Raw genomic sequence first — 19267 nt, forward strand, 5'->3', positions numbered from 1 at the left:
GCATCGTTTTCTTGATATTCCAAGCCCTGCTAATTACGATTATTTAGATGGATTTATAATCCCAGTTCTCAAAATTGTAAAATGTGATGTATAAGATATAAACTTTTATAATTGTCTTAGCATGTATATCAGTTGTTGAAAAGTTACGGTTGAAATAAATATTTTAGTGTTTCCTCAAAGTGTGAGTTGTAGCTCCAAAGGGTGTCACTAAACTTTATCAGGGACGTTGTGGCAAGCTGGAGATATTGATTTGTGTGCCTATGAAGTGGTTTTTTCCTATGGGAAAATATCCACGAAACTATTCTAGGGAGCCATAGATGAATCATGAATTGGGTAAGAGAGCTGCAGGTGACAAAAGTTTGAGAATCATTGGTCTACACCATTGATTCTGAACCTGTGACTACCACTGATAATGCTGTGTTGGAAATCATAACATCAAAAGCTCTCTCTATGTTCAGCTATGATTTATGTCAATTTTGCCTTAATATAGCAAATGTGGAAAACATGGCACGCTTTTAAAAAGGTAAGACATAAAGAGGGGAGCATGATTAAAATTACTATGGAAAGTTTAGTTACAAATACTGAAAGGTTTAGGCCCAGACTTAAGCAGGTTCGAAAGGTGTTACACCGGGCTACAAAATTTAGGGGGGAGGGGGACGCACAATTTTCCTAAAAGAAACCCTTTTCTTCTGGAATGGGAAATATTTTATGAAAATTAAATTTTTCTCTCCTGAAAGTAAATATTTTGTGGGCAACAGCTTTCAGTTTCAACCCCAATAATATATTGAAGCACTGATAGCTATTACAATTATGGAAGGCATTCCAAAGAGTGTATGCTTAAAATTGTATTGGGATCAAACCCCCTTCTACCCAATATTGTAATGCTTATGGAAGCCCACCACCAATATTTTTGAGCCCTCCAAATATTTCCAGTCAGGGCCACAACTATATGCTTGGTACTCTAGGGCCAGCACACATTTTGGCACCTTTTTCTAATGTTGAAGGAGAGGTTAAAGGGTGAAATTCGTTCCCTCTCTGGTCCGGCGCCCAGGACACTAGACTGCCTGCCTCCTCCCCCCCCCCCAGTTGTGGCCCTGTTTCCAATATACATTACACCATGAAAATGAATATAATGAATGTACACGAAAAGGAATATATACGTATACATTATAAAATGACTTCCTTCTGAACATATTTTTCCTTTCAGCGTTCTGATTCTGTACACCTCCTGTACAATTTTTGTGACATACTGTATAACCAAGACTACTAAATTTCTGTTCGTTGCATAGAAAGTTCGTAAGTCAGGGAGTAATTTAATAAATTTTTTAAGAAGGGGCTGCAATTTTCTTTTTGCATCATGCTGTGAAATTCCTGAGTATGGTCCAGCGAAGGTTTATGAACCAAGTCAAGACAGAACAAATGCTGACAGGGAAATTTAAGACATTCATTTGCTCAAACAAGAACTCTTTTAAAAGATATTGTGTGGTGCATTGGATTCTTTTACTTTTGTCTAGAACATAGTTCCCCAAACTTTTTGTTCCATCGCCCCCTTTTCCAGAATTTTTTTTCTCATCCCCCCAAGTCATAAGATCCTATATTATACTTGTAGCGCACTTCAACCACCCCCAGGTTGGTAAAACACTGGTCTAAAGAGTAAATAACTTTCTCTCATGTTGAAAAATGTATTGAAATTTTCTGTTTAAAATATTTTTGTTGTTGAAATACTGCTTTTTCTTTTAGATTTTTGTGAGTGGTTGGCAGAGGAAGAAAAAAAGACCGATGCCAAGTTTGTTGTAACTTCCAAAAAGACGGTAAAAAATGTCAAGCACATTGTATTGGTTTGTAATCGCAGTGAATCACCCAAACTAAAAGTTGGAGATAGAAAGAGACAGTTGAAAGGCCAAGGAACAAGAAAATTAGGATTCCATTGTACAACATACCTGAAAGTGAAGGACTTTGATAGTCATGTTTCTGTGTCATATTACAAAGAACATTATAAGCACAACTCTGTATGGTGCCATGTCCCAATACCTAAATCAGAAAAAGAAATTATAGCAGGTATGTAGTAACAATTCTGTTTCCAAAGGAAACACCATTTCATAAATTTAAATAAATTTTTAGTCATGAAATACTGCATAATTTCAGGCATTAAAATGGAGGCCCCACTCCCCGATGCCTTTGATGTCCAAAAACTTCCCTTTCTCCAGCAATATACCTTGCTACTCGTCATACTTTCATTTCATCCAGCAGAAATGTATTGTGGGAGCTTAAAAAAATAGTCACGTAATTGCCAGTTTCAAACTGCTGATTTGGAAGATAGATGTATGAGTATTACCATAATCCTGAATCATTAGTCACATGGCCCCCACATCCTGGAGCGGGGGCCCTAGGCTGGCATCTTTTGTGGGTCCCTTCTGTAGTTAATTTATAGCGTGAAAGAGCAAAAAATGATGAGAACTGTCCCTGGCCCCAAGGCTAGAGCCCTGTCAGGCCCCCCCCCCCATGTAGGGGGCCATGATTAGCCATACAGAGATCATATTAATCAGCCGAATAGTTAGGATAATACATCATACAACAGTAAACAAATTCAATTGCAACATACCTCATTACGCAATGCATTGCAATTACACAATACACTACGATACACTAAAAAAATACACACGCACACAATGCACTTCATTGCACAAAACTCAGATATATGCAATATATAGGGAACAATGCATGATAAACCTCTCTATCTAAAGCACCATAATAAATAGTGCCTGCTCAATTCACGATGATCCGTAATACACCCTCTCAACAGAATGAAACCTCGATGCACAATAAAACACGGTGCTCACCAGAACATGATACACCAAAATATGTACCTACTGTGAATCAGTGCAATAGCTGATTCACAACAATAAACAATGCTGTTTGATGCACTTAAATGAGCAACACAAGACAATATAGCTCAATTTGCAGTTCACCACAATAATCAAATGCTGCTCCTCCTAACAATTGGTTATTCAAAGTGGGGGCAAGGCGCCGAACTGAACTTTTCACTTCCTCCAATACGTATGATATAATGTAAAAATCAAGAAATAAAATCATTTAAGTCAGGTCTTGTCAGTCCAAGATAGTATAGGAATTATGGGACCCCTAGTAAACATTAAAACAATGATTGTCAAGCCCAAAACAATTGGTTTTCGATGGCTTCCAACAATGTCTTAGAGTACCTATCATTTGGCACATATGCAAAATTTAGGTCTTGATAGGTCGAGCAGTTCCCGATACATTTGAAAGTTGAATGAAAACATAACCCAAAATCGGTGCATACATGAAGCCTTTCGAACACGAACACGGGGACACGACCATTTGAAAAGCTGAGGAACAGTCGCACTATTTGGAGCTCTTCGACGACGTCAGTATTATAACGTTCTATCGAGGATCTGCGGAGAAGCCACGAATCTCCAGCGTTTGTCATCCCGGGTAAGTCAATTGGGATTATGCGCTATTTTTCATGATGGTCAGATTTTGTCCGGCAATCCGTCCCGTTGATGGCGGCAATATAGATGATAAGTTTTGTTATATTAGAGATAATTTTGCCCGGTTGTTTAATGAAAATCTAGAGGAATTGATTAGTATTATTGAACCCTGGTTGGGATTTTTTCATGATGCTCAACTTAATCTATATCCAATTGAGGATGCTGATTGTGAAACGGCCGAGAAGTTTGATAACATTTTGTCTCTGTTCTCTGATCATCTAAACAGTGACGAAAGTTTCCAGCAGGACCCCTCTGCGGCTCTAGTGACAGGCCTTTGCGAGTTCTTTGAATTTATTGCCCTCAAACCATGTTGTCATATTCTTGCTCTTGAATTTCGCAAGAGACCCAAAATAGACAAGTCCCCAGAAAGTATTGCTCAAAAATTGGATACCTCTCGTAAGAGGAAAAGGCTGCATGTAATCAGCCCTTCCCCAGAAAAGAAGACTTTAGCTTTTGCTATAGATTCTGATGATACGCAAGATTCTATTATATGCTATGAAGGAGATATTACTGCTAGCCCTAATTCTAGCGTGGGGACCGCTAATATGGGTGGTGAAAAAGGTTCGCAGGAGGACAATCACATAATATCGCAGGAGGATAGCCCTCCCATAATTCCTAGAGTGGGTACTTCTCCAATTATCCCGTCCCCTCGACGAAGTACCCTGATGTCTAGTGAGGTACTGGATTCTGAAATTAACAATCCCAGGAGACTTAATGAAGAGACTAATGAGGAGGCACCAACTCCTCCCATAATATCCAGTGGCATAAATAGTGTTGATCAATCACAGCGAAGGAGTTGCTCCCAGACTCTCCCGGAAGAGAATGTAAACATAAATAGTGGAGACATGCCCTCAGAGGTATTCGACACAGATGATAATGATGGTTTCACCCAAGTTAGTTATAAGAAGAGAAAAAGCAATATCCCACCAATAGTTCTTTCTGAATGGGGCCCCAAATGGTTAAAAAATTATGCGGAGATTAGGAGAATGTGTGATTTCCCGCCGGAGTCTAAGTCAACTCCGACAACGGTGTCCATCAAAGTATTTTGTGAAAATGACTATAGGAAAGTTACTAGATACTGTAATGAGAAAAATTTCAAATTTCATACTTTCCAAATGGAAAGTGAGAGAAACCTCAAAATAGTGATTAGAGGACTCCCTGTGAATGTGCCCCCTGATGATATAGCGGAGGATATCATGTCACAAGGGCATGAGGTTATTAAAGTAGCAAAAATGAAAAACTACAGGACGGGTTATGACTACCCACTATACCTTGTTGAATTCTCAATCAAGGATAAAGAGATATTTAATATTACAGAGATTGCTGGGATACCTGTACAAATTGAAAGGTATAAAGGAAACAGGAATACCCTGCAATGTAGAAATTGTCTTATCCTAGGGCACACATCGGTGTCTTGCAAAGAAAGATCACGTTGCGCCTTTTGTGCGCAACTGCATAGTGGGCGGGACTGCCCTAATAAAGGCAACATCAATTTAAAGAAGTGTTTCTTGTGTAATGGTAAGCATTGTTCTACTTATGGGGGATGCCCTGTGAAACTGCAAAGACAGCAGCAGGGATCAGGTAGGCTAGTTATTCCCTCCCTCCCAGCAATTATTAGAGATGACCCACTTATAAATCGGAGTAATAAAACCCGCTCTTTTGCTGAAGTGATCAGGGGAACGCCCATTGGGGACTGCGTACTAGCAGAAGAAGAAGAGGGAGATGCTCCCATGGAGATATCATCACACGTTCCACTTGTAAGACGAAATTCGTTTACGCCTCTCACTGAGAAACCCAACTCCTTGGCTTTCACTAAAATTTCTCACTACTATAACAAAAAGGGACCACACCCTCTCTACAAGGGCTTCTCCTTGAAGCAACATGATTATGCCATTGAACTTGAGAAGGCATTGGATAGAAAGATGGCTAGCGACGTGCAAGAAATTGTGACAGAAATGGTCAAGGAGGTAGTGGAGAGACCCGTTGTAGTGGTAAACACATTTGATGTAAACAAACAAGACACGCCCACATTATTAGAAAGGGGAGAGGAGGAACCTATTAATTCTATGGAATTCTCTCCCTCAGAGACTAATGTTAATTATGAAATTAAATCTATTATGTTATCCATGCAGAAAATAACAAATTGTTGTAAACCGCCCAAAGAGGTCGAAAGGACTCTCTCTGAAATCCTTCGTAGTCTCACTGAAGTTCTTAACTTCCTATCAAAAGGCACCAAAAATTAGTACAACAACAACAATGCCTACCTGTGGCCCTCCGAGGCCACTTACGATTTTCTCGTGGAATGCCACGAGTCTCAAACCCAGCATTAAAGAATTAACAGAGGCACTTGTAGAATTTAATGTGGATGTTTTTCTCTGTCAGGAGACATGGCTCATACCAAGCGTCACTGTTAAAATTCCTAGATACCAGTGCGTCAGACGCGATCGACTTCATAATAGGGGGGGAAGAGTCGCTGCTTACATTCGTAACAACATTCCCTATGATGTACTTGAATTACCGAACTCTAATACTACTGAGGCGGTGGGAGTAACCATTTGTGTTAACAACACCAACATTAATATTGTTTCCCTGTATAAACCCCCCAACAATAACCTGGATTATAACTTGCTTACACATTTGTTTAACAAAGACACCCCCACTATTATAGCAGGAGACTGGAATCTACATCATACTGCCTGGAACTGTGACTACGATCAAAGGGCAGGCACTAAATTATTTCATTATTGTCAAAACAATGTTATTGATATTATTGCGACCAAGGACCCCACACACTTCCCATCATGCTCTCTGCAACGTGCTTCGGTCATTGATTTTGCGCTAGCGAAAAACATTGAATCGGCAATTTCGATCACATCCCCAGAGCTTGTTGATTCAAATCACAATCCGATTGTACTGCAACTTGATTTTCTAATCTCAAGGAAGATTCCTTACATTCTTAAGACTGACTGGGAAAAATTCACTAATGAACTTTTGGCTGTTCCAGTAATTAGTCTTCAAAATCCCACGGAGCAAGCAATAGATGACAGTGTTGCTTCCCTTACTGACGAGATTAATGGCGCCATCTGTCGTTGTACTATCAAAGTTAAAACTAGTGAGCATCAGTTTGGGCTCTCAAGGGAGCTATTGAACAAAATCAGGGCAAAGAACAAAGTTCGGAAGAGGTGGCAAAGGTTTAGAATCAGAAGTGACAAATTGCTTCTCAATAGCATGGAGAGGGAAATTAGGGCTGAGATCAGAGCATACACTCATGAGAGATTTAACTTTTTTATGCAGGAAGTCAACATTGCTGACGGCTCTCTCTGGAGGGCCCTTAAGATTTGCAAGCCGAAAGCCACAATGATTAGCAGAATTCACGGGCAAAGGGGTGGCGTTGTTTTTAACCCCCCTGATATTGCGGAAGCTTTTGCTGACACATTTGAAGAGCAATTTGCGCCGAATAACTTGCAACCCTCAACGACGAGGGAACAGATACAAGAATGTATCAGAGAATACACTGAGTCACACACCCCCCCGGTTTTGGAATCGGCAGAAGTACCGCTTACTAACATGGAGGAAGTCAATGAGCTTATCAGAAAGCTCAAGAATAGAAAGGCTCCAGGGCGTGATAAGATCTCGAACCTTGCCCTTAAGGCCTTGCCCACGAACATCATAAGGTCTCTGGTCAATCTGTTTAACAACATGTTGCAGATTAATCATTTTCCTGAGATTTGGAAGATGGCCGTTATTAAGGCTATTCACAAACCGGGCACTGATCCGCTCTTCCCACAAAATTATCGCCCCATCAGTTTATTGTCTAATGTAGGGAAATTGTTTGAAAGAATTTACATCAAGAGGTTTAATAATTTCTGTAGTAACAATGCAATAATTCGACCGGAACAACATGGATTCAGGGGGGCGCACTCGTGTGTCACACAACTCCTTAGAACCACTGAGTTTATAATGGATGCTGTGAATCACAAAGAGTATGTGTGTTCTTTGGCTCTGGACTTTGCAAAGGCTTTTGACAGAACAAACCATGATACGCTTATCTATAAACTGATAAGGATGAATTTTCCTACGAAGTTTGTTTACTTTATACGAAACTACTTGAGTGGGAGGCAGTTCCAAGTACGAATAGGGGACGCACACTCGACCATTAGACCAGTCAGGGCTTCCGTCCCCCAAGGAAGTGTCCTAGGCCCTCAACTGTTTTCACTATATGTGAATGATTTTCCTGGTCCTCAAAGAGGTTTGCTAAGCCAATATGCAGATGATGTTTTAATCAGTACGAACTGCAGAGATGCACGGAAAGCATTTGATAACTTACAAGAAACTGTGGACGAAATAGACGATTACTGCAGAGACTCGGATATAGCGTTGAATCACTCGAAATGTAGCTTTATCTGGTTTCATAAAAGACACAATCCTCCTATGGGCCCTAATTACCATATAGAGCTAGGAAATGTCACACTTGCCCCGAAGCCACATATCAAATATCTAGGAGTGGTAATGGACAGAAAAATTAACTTCAAAGCTCACACTGAGCAAGTGAGAATGAAAGCTACAAAGAACCTAGGGATGCTAAACAAAATATTTTTCCCAAAGAGTGGTCTTTCTCTTAGAAATAAGCTACATCTATATAGAACAGTTATTCGTCCTATTATTTCTTATGCGTCGCCTGTATGGGCTTTTGCTACAAAGAAAAATATTCAGACACTTCAGATTTTTGAAAATGAAAATTTCAGAAAATTTACGGGTGCCAGTTGGTACATGAGGAACATAGACATACGGAGAGACATTCATATGGATTCATTTTTTGAGTATATAAAGAGACTTGCGGAGACCCAGTATGAAACTCTGAGAAACTCAGAGAATGCTCAGCTTGCTGAACTAGTTGACTATGATCCTGCGCTAATTTTCAGGTATAGAAGGCCGCAGAATCTTCTATATAGAACTTGGCAAGTGTAAATTTGTATATAGGAAATTTGTAAATACACTGTAGATATTTTTTCTCCTTAATTTTTCATTAATTGTATTTTACCTAATTGTATTTTATAAATTTGAAACATGTGTATAAGCCTTGTAGAGGATTTGCTCCCCCATATCAGAAATAGTCACTTTAAATGTTGATAATAGATGGCGCCCTAACATTCATGGACATTGATACTTGTGAGAAGGCAAAACAGCTAAAATTAGAGTTCACCTCCATGATGTCACTTCAAATCGGCATGGTCGATCTTATTATTATTATTTATTGTTATCTTATCTTTAATCTATTTTTAACGGCCCTCAAAAGAAGTCTTGAGGTTTTTTCATGCTCAAAAAGATCGAGTATTGTTTTTCCTCGAAATAACATCTAAGCTTCAGAACGAACTAACCGGAACTGACCATTGTCATAGCGTATTAATCTCATGACTTACTCTTTCTTGTTTTCAGAAGGCGGCGGCGTTTTACCTGCGAAAATTGTGTTGTTATGAGCTTTGAATCCCGATTTTGTCCAACTTTTACACAACAAAACACACATTATACACCTCATGCACGATACATGATAGGTCACTTCCATAGTGACCCCCTAATAAGACCGGTAGAACGGCCATAGAATTTGTGCCGCGGAACCGGCAAAATAGGCTTTATTCAGCTCAGCTCAGCTCATGAAGCCTTTCAACACAACAAAAACACGACATCATTCGCACGAGACGCCAATACGTGCAGACGTACTAAAAGACAGCTCCGACAGTTCGTTCAGTAGACACTAACACCGTATGAAACAAGGCGAGTTCACACCGGGGACGTGACGCCACACGACCGAGGACCTAGTCCTAACCTGAGATGATAAATTAACTCGGCTGGTGAGAGGTTTTACCAACAGCATTGGTCTTTCTTTCAGAAATTAGCCGAGCTCTTCCTTCCTTTCGCAAGTGAAGTGCCTTGAGAAGCTCGGCCGTTCTCTTACCTCTCCAGCTGATGTTCATCTCCGGTGAGTCCTTTATGCTTATGCGTTTCTTGTAATGGCCAGGTTCTGTCCCGCAGTCCGCCCCGAAGATGGCGGCAATTCCCATATTGCTCTCAAAATGTTTGATAATGTACGCGATAATTTTGTCGATCTATTTAACCGCGATGTTGATGCCCTTATTGAACTTGTAGACCCATGGCTTGGGTATTTTCACGACAAACAGGAAACCCTGGGACCCCTTGAGGAACAGTCTTGCAATACATCCGAGAAGTTCGCCGAGCTACTCGGATTGTATAGCGAGTATATCAATAGCGAGGACGCCGACAAAGGAGAGATCTCTGTTCCGTACTTCAACGGGATCTGCGAATTTATGGACATTGTCCGCAAAAACCCATGCTGCCATATTCTGGCGTTAGATTACAGAAAAGCCCCGTCAATTGACATCTCCCCAGAAAATCTTAGCAAAAAGCTCGCTGGGTCCAGAAAAAGAAGAAGAGCCCACGAAATGAGCCTCTCCCCCGAGATAAAAACATTATCATTTGCGATTGCATCAGATGATAGCTCGCAAGACTCGGCTACATCCTTTAACGATCAAGATGGCGACCATAGCCCTCCCCCGAACAATGGCAGGCACGCTCCCAAGAGGAGAAACACTCCCATAATTCCTAGCGTAAGAGACTCCGGAGCTGAAAAACATCCCATAATTCCCAATAAGTCCTCTCCTCCCATAATTCCCTGCGAGCCCTCCTCGCACAGCTCTGTATTTCCTCCCACAATGCACCCTAATATTGCTCCTCCCATAATCCCTTGCGAGCCTCTCTCTCCCATCTCGAACGATGCTCCCATAATGCACCAGGGCAATGCTCCTCCGGAGAGCGAACCATCAGCATCATCATCTTCCTCTCCCACCAACCAATCAGGACAAAGGGAAGCCTCTTCGCTACCTTCCTCCTCACAAGAGACCTGCCCAAACGTAAACATCAACAATGGGGATACGCCCACAGAAGACCCAGACGAAGAGGGCTTCACAACGGTCTCATATAAAAAGAAGAAAACTAATATTCCACCAATTGTGCTTTCAGAATGGGGCCCCAGGTGGTTGAAAGACTACGCTGAAATACGAAAGCTCTGTGAGTTCCCTCCCGAGTCCAAATCCACCCCCACTTCGGTCTCGATTAAAGTCTATTCCGAAAACGACTACCGGAAGACAACTAGGTACTGCACTGACAAGGGATTTAAATTTTATACCTTTCAGCTGGAAAATGAAAAAAACCTTAAAATTGTCATTAGAGGTTTTCCCGTGGGCGTTGACCCCGATGAGATTGCCGAGGATATCCTCTCACAAGGTTTCGAGGTCATAAAAATCTCCAAAATGAAGAATTATAGAACTGGTTTTGAGTACCCACTCTACCTAGTAGAATTTGCCCTGAAGGATAAGGGTCTCTTTAATATAACAGAGATTGCAAGCATCCCAATACAAATTGAACGTTATAAGGGTAATAGAAACACCCTCCAGTGCAGAAAATGTTTAAAGCTCGGCCACACCTCCATCTCTTGCCAAGAAAGAGCCAGATGTGCCTTCTGCTCGCAATCTCACAGTGGCAGGGACTGCCCACATAAGGGCAACATAAATCTAAAAAAGTGCTTCCTTTGCGGAGGAAAGCACTGCTCTACCTTTGGAGGTTGCCCTGTGAAGCTAAAGCGACAGGCGCAAGAAACAGGCAGGCTCATTATCCCCTCCCTCCCAGCAGTAATTCGTGATGAACCACTCATAACCAAGAGTGCCAACACCAGATCTTTTGCTGATATAATCAGAGGCACGCCCCCCACACCTAACATTCACGAAGAGACAGAGGACACGCCCATGGACGTTTCCCCTCCAGTACCGCTTTCCAGGAGAAACTCGTTCACTCCCCTGACAAACAAACCGAACTCCGCACCCTTCACTAAAGTTGCAAACTATTACACGAGGAAAGGGCCACACCCCTTATTTAAAGGCTACTCAATGAAGCAGCACGATTATGCAAGAGAGCTTGAGATAGCATTCGAAGAGCAAACAAATAAAGAGATCAGTTCTCTACTCGAAGACACCATATCAAATGTCGAGAAAAAATTAAACAAGCCCCAGATAGAAAACGACTATGGGAATACAACAGACGCAAACATCGAGCTGACCCCGCCCCCCAACAACGTAGAAGATTGCCACGAGCCAATCCCCACTCTTGTCTTCACCCCCCACGAAACTGACATTAATTATGAAATTAAGTCAATAATGCTATCTACACAAAAAATCACAAACATTGTTAAACCTCCTAGGGAGGTAGAAAATAAACTTTCTGAGATTCTTCTCAGCCTAACCGAAGTTCTCAACTTCCTCGCCCAAAGCTCTAACAATTAATACAACAGCCCACATAGACAGCTTCACCCCACCCAGGCCACTTACGTTTTTCTCCTGGAACGCAACCAGCCTCAAGCCCAGCCTAGAAGAGCTCACAGAGGCACTAGTCGAGCACAACGTAGACATCTTCCTCTGTCAAGAGACCTGGCTTGTGCCCAGCACGCAAATTAAAATCCCACGCTTTAATGCTATTCGACTTGATCGATTGCATAATCGAGGAGGGGGCGTGGCATTGTTTATACGCAACAATATTCCCTTTAAAAGGCTCGACCTCCCAGACTCCTCTATGGAAGTTATTGCTGCTACCATTAACATTAATAATACTAATATTAACGTCGCTTCTCTCTATAAACCCCCCAACAAAAATCTTGATCTAAACCTGCTTGCTCACATTTTCAATACTAATACGCCCACTCTGGTTGCCGGTGATTGGAACCTTCATCATGAAGCCTGGAATTGCAGGTACAATCAGTCGAAGGGTACCGCCCTCTTCCGATTCGTACAAAACAACAACATTGACATCCTGGCAACTAGAGAACCCATCCACTTCCCAGCATGCTCCATTCAGATCCCTTCGGTTATTGACTTTGCTCTTGCTAAAAACTTTGACCACACCTTCTCTATCTCTTCTCCTGAACTTGTGGACTCTAACCATAACCCAATTCTTATCAAACTTGACTTCCTCTTTCCCCGTAAAATTCCGTTCTACTTAAAAACTAATTGGGAATCATTTACTGCTGAACTTGCCACGACCCCAGAGATCTCGATCGATTTTCCCACTGAAAGTGATATTGACGAGAAAATTGCACAGATCACAGAAATGATCCAAGACGCCATCTGTCGGTCCACGACCAAAATAAAAGCGAACGAACATCAGTATGGACTATCTAAAGTGCTTCTTAAAAAAATAAGAGACAAAAATAAGCTAAGAAAGAAATGGCAAAGGAATAGGCTCGGCACAGATAAGATCAGGCTCTCGCAGATGGAAAGGGAAATAAGAGCAGACATAAGGGCCTTCAAACATGAAAGATTTAACTTTTTCATGAACGAGGTTAACATCGCCGACGGTTCTATTTGGAAGGCCCTCAAAATTTGTAAGCCCAAAATGAACACAATACACAGTATTCATGGGAGTAATGGTGGAGTCGTGTTCACTCCAGAAGAAATAGCGGAGGGTTTCGCTGACCAATTCGAGCAGCAATTTGCCCCGAACGGCCTACAAAGCGCTCGCATCAAACAGCATATAAGCGACACTATCTCAAGATATCTCCAATGCAGCCCCGCCCCCCAGTCAACAAACAACGAGGTCCCGCCCACTTCGATACAAGAACTTAATGAATTAATAAAACACCTAGCAACGAGAAAAGCCCCAGGCCGAGATAATATCTCCAATCAGGCGATAAAGGCGTTCCCCCCGATCATTAGGGCCTCATTGGTCAACATATTTAATGCAATACTTGCCATTAATTACTTTCCCCCAGTTTGGAAAGATGCCATAGTCAAACCCATTCCGAAACCAAATGCTGACCCCCTTTTCCCCCAAAACTATCGCCCAATCAGCTTGCTTTCGAATATTGGGAAATTATTCGAACGAATATATATCAAGCGCCTTCATAACTACTGTGACAGTTACTCTATAATTCGAACTGAACAGCACGGATTCAGGAAAGAACACTCGTGCGTCACTCAACTGCTCAGAACAACTGAATATTTTATGGACGCCGTAAATAACAAAGATTATGTTTGTTCTCTCTCCCTCGACTTCGCTCGAGCGTTTGATAGAACTAGCCATGAAACACTCATCTTCAAATTAATTAACCTAAATTTCCCTCCTAAATTCATTTACTTTGTTAAGAATTACCTTCAAGAAAGACACTTCTCAGTAAAAATAGGCAACGCCCTCTCTTCGAGAAGACCTGTAAGGGCCTCGGTCCCTCAGGGAAGCGTGTTGGGCCCACTATTGTTCTCCCTCTACGTAAACGATTTCCCCGCCCCCCAGAGAGGCCTTATAAGTCAGTACGCAGATGACGTGCTAATTTCGACAAATTGCAGAGACCCCGATAAAGCCTTTGAAAATTTACAAGAAACGGTCGATGATATCGAAGATTACTGCCTCGATTCAGATATAGCACTTAACCATAGCAAGTGCAGCTTCATATGGTTTCACAAGAGAAGAAACCCTCCCATGGGACCAAACCACCACATAGAACTTGGTCGTGCGAGGCTGCCCCCAAAACAACAAATAAAATACCTGGGCATATTTTTCGACAGAAAATTAAACTTTAAAGCCCACACAGAATACGTCAGGATGAAGGCCACCAAACAACTTGGCATGCTCAATAAAATTTTCTTCCCAAATAGCGGTCTCTCACTTAGGAACAAAATGCACTTGTATAAAACCGTAATCAGACCCGTAATCTCTTACGCCGCCCCCGTTTGGACCTTCGCTACAAAAAAGAACTTGAACACCCTACAAATTTTCGAAAATAAAAACTTTCGAAAATTCACTAGAGCGGGCTGGTATATGAGGAACATTGATATCCGCAGAGACCTACAGATAAACTCTTTCTTCGATTACGTCAAGGTTCTGGCGGAATCGCAATATGAAATCCTTAGAAATTCGGAGCAGAGACATCTCTCAGAACTGGTCGGATATGACCCCAGAGTCATTTGGCGGTATGGACGGCCGCAGAACGTTCTCTTCAGACCTTGGTGAACTGTACAGTGTAAGATAGTGTATATAATGTATATATCCCGTTTTTAATAATTTTTTGAATCATTTTTTCTTATTCTCTATTTTTCTAAATTATTGCATCATGTTTCTACAAAGCCAAGGAGGGAGGGGGCGTTCCCAGGTCCCTTTAAGTCCATACAGTTTCAAACGAAACATAAGCCGATAGATGGCGACACTGATGCTCAAGCGATGACTCGGAAAACGAGCACGAAATGAAAACTATAAATGAAAGTAACAAGAACGTACATTAAAGATATATACATTACAATCCAAGCAAACACAAATGATTAAACCCAGAGGTTTTTTGTTTCGCATCAACATCGCGGAAATTTTTCCTCTTTTCCCCCTTAACATCATGGACCTGCTTTGTAAAATTTTCTAAACCTGGACATTATTTGGAGTGCATAATCATGAAATGACTCTCATTTTCAGCTCACGGCAACGGCATTTTACCTGCAAAAATTATGAAACTGAACTTGAAAAACCCGGATTTGACTAAATTTTTTACACCACATTTACACGCATTTTTCACACACACACACTTACACGATACAATATAGGTCACGTACTTCGTGGCCCGCAGATAAGACTGGCAGAACGGCCATAAAAAATTGTGTCGTGGCACCAGCGAAAAAAAATTTAATTCAGTTTCAGTTTTTCACATGAAGCCTTTTTAATGTATTGCTTATAAAATGTAACTAATTCTTAGCAGATACTTATTTTTGTTGCTTTTAATTTTACTTTACTTTTATAATTTAGGTAAAATTTTGCAAGGAGTAGGGGAAAAAAGAATTATTCAAGACATCAGACATACAGTGGAATTTCCTACCGAGCGAACGCATCTGGTAACAAAAAAAGATCTCCACAACATTAAAAGAGATTTTGGACTGATGCTGCCGAACAGTGGATCTGTTTTAGCAAATGATGAAGCCAGTGTCTGTGCTTGGGTGGAAAGAATGAAAAGTGAAGAAAGGAATCCAGTGCTTTTTTTCAAAAGACAAGATGAACAACACCCTATTATTTCAAAAAAAGACTTCATGCTTGTCATTATGACTAATTATCAAAAAAGTATGTTTAGTCGTTTTGGTGGAGATCGTGTGTGTGTAGACTCTACTCATGGTATATCTGGACATGGGTTTGAACTTGTCACGTTACTTGTGATTGACGAGTATGAAGAAGGAATGCCAGTTGCCTTCTGTATCTTGTCAACAGTAGACACTGCAACCCTAGTGCATTTTTTTAACTGCGTAAAAGCATCTTCACCAAATAATGTGTCATCTCGCATATTCATGAGTGATGATGCAGTGATGTACAAGAATGCCTGGATAAGTGTTTTTGGTCCATGTGACAAGTATTTGTTATGTGCTTGGCATGTGGATCGAGCGTGGAAGAAACATCTTTCGTCTCTCAAAAGAGAAATACGAGCAGATGTGTATAAAACTTTGAAAACAATAATGTATGAGTTGGATGAACGTAAATTTAATGAAATGTGCAAGAACTTTTGTGAAATGCTTGAAGAAGATGCTGCCACAAAAGAATTCTTTTATTATTTTAAAGAGCATTATCTAAAAAGATCTGAGATGTGGGCTTATTGTTTCCGGAAAGGAGCAAAAATTAATACGAACATGCATCTCGAAAGCTTCCACCGGCAACTTAAACATATATACTTGGAGGGCAAAAGGATAAAAAGAGTGGACAAAGTTATTGGAGAACTAATCAATTTCGTAAAAGATGAAAGTTTTGATGGGCACATCGAAACTCTAAAAGGAAAAATTACAAGAAAGGGGTCTCAAAATTTTAAGAGACATGGAGAAGGGAAAGTTCTCAATGCTAAAATTGAGCAAATCAAAGATGGTGAGTGGAAAATAGTGTCTACTGGGAATACATACAATGTCGTGAAAAAGCACTCTTGTGGTAATGCTTGCATTATTGCCCGTAGAGATTGTGCAGTGTGTTCAACAGCATATGCATGTACTTGCCATGATAATGTCATTTCTAACTGCATGTGCAAACATGTTCATTATGTTATATTTTCACTAAACAAGGAACAAAACTTCACTGGTCCTTTAAATGATCTAAATAATTCTTCCATATCTACAGGTGTGGTAAACAAACTCTATAAAGGCTCGTACAAATTGTCATGAGATGAATGTAATGAAAATAGATTTACTCGCCAAAAAATTATGTACACTTGGCAGTATGGATGATAATACATCTCTGAAAATAAACCACCATTTAAATGCTATTGAACATTTAATGCAAATTAATACACAGAGTGTTTTGCTACATCAAAATAAAATTAGTTCAGAACCATCTAACAAAAAAATCTTAGAACAAAAAAGATTTTATGCAGTTAAGAAAACACGTTCCAGCAAGAAAATTAAACTTTCTAAACCTACTTCCAGTGAAATTACAGAGAAACAGTCTATACTCTTAAAAAAAGAGCTTTGTTCAAAGTGTGATACATTATTTGATCATACATATTAATTTTTTTTGGCTCTAAGTAATAATTATAAAATCCAAAGAAAATTTTGCTTTTTTCATACAGCTGAGGGGTGAAAGCATGTGTATACGTTACTGAGTGGAAGCAAAAATTTATTTATTCCGATAATTTTGTATTGCATTTATTTTGCATTAATATTGCACACAATAGATTTATTATTGTATTTCTGTATGCAGAGATAAAGATCACCATGTCCATTTTCATCAATATTGGAATAACACTATTAATTTGACATATTTTTGTTCCACTACGCATAGGTATAGGAAACTGAGTCCTTTTTTCCAATAACTAACAGAGATATTCATTTTATAAAACAAGTTCCATGGAAAGACATGCTGAAAAAAATCCACCTAAATGGGCATAATAATTATCATGAAAAATTTTACAGGAGAGCTGTTATATTTTATTTATTTTATACTGTTACATGCATTTTTGTTCTGGATTATGCATTCTGACTTCTTCACAAAAACTAACAAGTACTTACTTCACTGGAAGGGCTCAGCTAGCAATTAACAATTTAATCTCAATTCTTACAAAGATGAAATGTAATAATTTAAATATACATTGCAAACTTTTCAATCATTGGTTACATCTGTATTTTTTTGTGCGATCCCCATATGCAGTATTTTTGATTTAAACAGCATTGAAAAAATTCAACAAATTTTCTTCAGAAGAGTTTATAATTTATGCAGAAATATACCTGGCTACATGATTATGTTAGAGTTGGGACGTCCTATTTTAAAAATCTTTGTAATTCACCTTATATAATAAAATTTTGGATGAGATTATTAAAAATGCCTGTAACTTGATTTCCGAGAATCTGCTTGGTTAAATTAAGTAATATGTAACACCACTTCTGATCAGCTCTGGAAATGGGTAAGTTATTTAAATGTAATGGTGGCTGAATGTGGGGGGGGGGGTTCCCATACCTTCTTAATTTTTTGTATGTTTTAATTTTTTTAATTTGTATTGTTTTAATTTTTTCCATAAATACAAGATGAGACAAAAAAATTCAGCCAAGGGGTCTAGAGACCCATACTGGATGATACATTGCAAGTTTATAATGAATAATAAGGAACATAGTTGCTTATTAGTGAACAATATCAACAAACTAAAACGGAAAAATATAATGTTAGAAAAACACACACACACAGTTTCAAAAGGGGGGTTCAAAAAACCAAAAAAAAAAAAAAATCTATCAAAACAAAACTGTCACATAATTTTGCAGTATTTTTGGCTCCACAGCAAGGTGTGCAATTATATGAAATACACATTGCATGATTTTCAGATAAGTACAAATATCAAAAATAAATATAGTGTTGCAATGCGCAAGATCAAATAGATTCATAATTTAACTGATTGAGAAGCATAAGGCAAATCAAAAGAAACTTTCGATGTCACTTTAATAGACATAATAAATTAGTATATAAATATTAAGGATATCAGTTGGTAAAGAATTGCAAAATTTCGGGATGAGGTAAGTAAAATGCTTCTTAGAAGAGTTTTATGAATAAGTGGTAGCGAGTATATATTGTTCAATCTATTTGAGAAACCAGAACTGTTTAAAGGCAAAGCAAATTGTCATTTAAAAATAATTATAGAATATTTATAGAAGTGAAGCTGATGTAAGGGCACGGCCGTCTTAAGAGCATCGGGGGTCAAGTGATTTTTCTGAGGCCTTACCCTTTGTACAAATTTTTGAAAAATTCAACGATTTCTCATTTTTCTGAGGCCCCCCCCCCCGGGTGGGCCCATGGGCCCATGCGTTTTAAGACGACACTGCGTAAGGGGAGGATTCCAAGACTGAAAAAAAGTTGATTTGAAGGGGTTAAAAAGTCACTTGGGATTATTGCTCTTTTTTTTTTTTTGGAGTTTCATTATTGGTGTAAGATTTGAAACGAAGTCGCCACCCCAGATAGCCAAACCATATAATAGAAGGGAATGGAATAAGAATTTCTATTTTACCAGCAGAATACCTTTTCATCAACTTCCTAATAAACTTGATAAGGTTTTATGTGAACTTTTGAGATTAACCCCATGACATACTCTGACATCCTTCTGTCAGAACCTTGTTTTTCAGAAATAGCTCGGATTGCAATATTTGTAACAGACATGAGAGATGCCAACGATCTTGTCTATGTAATTTTTTGTT

General features: G+C 39.6%; 1 pseudogene; it reads left to right on the forward strand.

Annotated features, from left to right (window-relative positions):
- Positions 1-317: 317 nt before the first annotated feature.
- Positions 318-17099, forward strand: LOC149067805 (uncharacterized; annotated as a pseudogene).
- The last annotated feature ends 2168 nt before the right edge of the window (positions 17100-19267 follow it).

Source organism: Pholcus phalangioides, unplaced genomic scaffold, assembly GCF_987345545.1.
Source record: "Pholcus phalangioides strain wild (caught in Gottingen) unplaced genomic scaffold, Ppha-v1.0 ptg000028l_1, whole genome shotgun sequence".
NCBI lineage: Eukaryota > Metazoa > Arthropoda > Arachnida > Araneae > Pholcidae > Pholcus > Pholcus phalangioides.